Genomic DNA, 2,578 nt, shown 5'->3' on the forward strand with positions numbered 1-2,578 from the left:
GGGCGCTGCCACGCCACCATCCCAAAACGCGGCGCTCGTTGCCCCTTGGCGGGGGAGGGCACCAGGAGAGGGAGTTTTTCTGGTGAGACGTGGTAGTCCACCTGCTTCCACCTTGACGCGGTGGGAGGGCGAGGCAGGGTCTGGTTTTTCTTGTCGTCGTCGGGAAACCTGGCTGCAGAGCCAGCTCTCCAGGCAGCGGTACCTCTCCTGCTGGTACGAAAGACGCTGTCACCTTGTAGCCAGGTAACCCTTGGGACATCCCGTCTACACCAGTTTCCGCGTTCAGGTGCCCGCGTTACTCAGTTCAGTTCAGTCGCTCAGTCGTGCCCGAGTCTTTGCGACTCCATGGACTGCAGCACGCCAGGCTTCCCTGTCCATCACCAACTCCCGATGTCCATTGATGTCCATTGAGTCGGTGATGCCATCCAACCATCTCATCCTCTGTCGTCCCCTTCTTCTGCCTTCAATCTTTCCCAGCATTAGGGTCTTTTCAAATGAGTCAGTTCTTCGCATCAGGTGGCCAGAGTATTGGAGTTTCAGCTTTAGCATCATGCCTTCCCTAGTGGCTCAGACGGGAAAGCGTCTGTCTGCAATGCAGGAGACCCGGCCTCGATCCCTGCGTTGGGAAGATCCCCTGGAGAAGGAAATGGCAGCCCACTCCAGTATTCTTGCCTGGAAAATCCCATGGACCGCGGAGCCTGGTAGGCTACCGTCCATGGGGTCGCAAAGAGTCGGACAGGACTGAGCGATTTCACTTTTACTCTTCCAAAGAATATTCAGGGTCTGGTTTTTCTTGACGTCGTTGGGAAACCTTCTGACTGCAGAGCAAGCTCTCCAGGCAGCGGTTCCTCTTCTGCTGGTACGAAAGACACTGTCACCTTGTCTCCAGGTAGCCCTTGAGACATCCCGTCTATACCGGTTTCTGCATTCAGTTACCCGCGTTACTAGGGTCAAAAATGATGGAGCGAAGTGGAGAACTGAGAAGCCCACCGAAAAAGATACTATGCCCAGCTCACGCAGATGATGGGCTTTCCAAGGAAGAGAGGTGTTAGGATCAAGAAATGGTTGGATGGCATCACCGACCCAGTGGACATGAGTTTGAGCAAACTTCAGGAGATAGTGAAGGACAGGGAAGTCTGGCATGCTACTGTCTATGGAATCGCAAAGAGTCTGAGGCAACTTATCGACTGAACAACAATATTTTTTCCCACTGGAATTCCCAAGGGACAGATTTCCTCCTGTGCAAACAGCTGTGGACACTGTTGATTTGGGCTGAGTCTCACCCTGAGGTTTCTTCCACCTTGTTCTCTGTAGTGCTTTGCTATTCCAGCGTCTGTTGTGCAGAGTGTCAGTTACTTGAAGTGAATGCTGCTCTCCAGAAATGTAATGAGATAAAAATAACTTTTAAAGTGAAAATAATGTTTTCAAATATTTCGTCTGCAGCATTTTTCTCTGCAGAGGAGGAAGTACCATTGAGTTGGAGAATAGGATCCATGTGTTGACCTTGGAGATAGAAGCAATTTAATTCAGGGCATATTGGCTTTTTCTCTAAAGAAAAAAAAAAGGTATATTAGACTACTTTTTAACTTGCGGTAGACTCCAGTATTTTGTCCCTCTTAGTCAGTGAGCCTTCAGTAAAGCTGCATGTCTTTAGAATGTATGTCAGAGTGAGATCATGGAAAAAGCAAGAGAATTCCAGAAAAACACCTATTTCTGCTTTGTTGACTATGCCAAAGCCTTTGACTGTGTGGATCACAATAAACTGCGGAAAATTCTGGAAGAGATGGGAATACCAGACCACCTGACCTGCTTCTTGAGAAACCTGTATGCAGGTCAGGAAGCAACAGTTAGAACTGGACATGGAACAACAGACTGGTTCCAAATAGGAAAAGGAGTAGTCAAGGCTGTATATTGTCACCCTGCTTATTTAACTTCTATGCAGAGTACATCATGAGAAATGCTGGGCTGGAAGAAACACAAGCTGGAATCAAGATTTCCGGGAGAAATATCAATAAACTCAGATACGCAGATGACACCACCCTTATGGCAGAAAGTGAAGAGGAACTAAAAAGCCTCTTGATGAAAGTGAAAGAGATTGAAAAAGTTGGCTTAAAGCTCAACATTCAGAAAACGAAGATCATGGCATCCAGTCCCATCACTTCATGGGAAATAGATGGAGAAACAGTGGAAACAGTGTCAGACTTTATTTTGAGGGGCTCCAAAATCACCACAGATGGTGACTGCAGCCATGAAATTAAAAGACGCTTACTCCTTGGAAGGAAGTTTTGACCAACCTAGATAGCATATTGAAAAGCAGAGACATTACTTAGGCAACAAAGGTCCATCTAGTCAAGGCTATGGTTTTTCCAGTAGTCATGTATGGATGTGAGAGTTGGACTGTGAAGAAAGCTGAGCGCCCACAAATTGATGCTTTTGAACTGTGGTGTTGGAAAAGACTCTTGTGGGTCCCTTGGACTGCAAGGAGATCCAACCAGTCCATTCTAAAGGAGATCAGTCCTGGGTGTTCTTTAGAAGGAATGATGCTAAAGCTGAAACTCCAGTACTTTGGCCACCTCAT

Source organism: Bos grunniens, chromosome 13 (genome assembly GCF_055505025.1).
Source record: "Bos grunniens cultivar Pamir isolate PY7600 chromosome 13, Bosgru_T2T1.0, whole genome shotgun sequence".
In the NCBI taxonomy this organism is placed as follows: domain Eukaryota; kingdom Metazoa; phylum Chordata; class Mammalia; order Artiodactyla; family Bovidae; genus Bos; species Bos grunniens.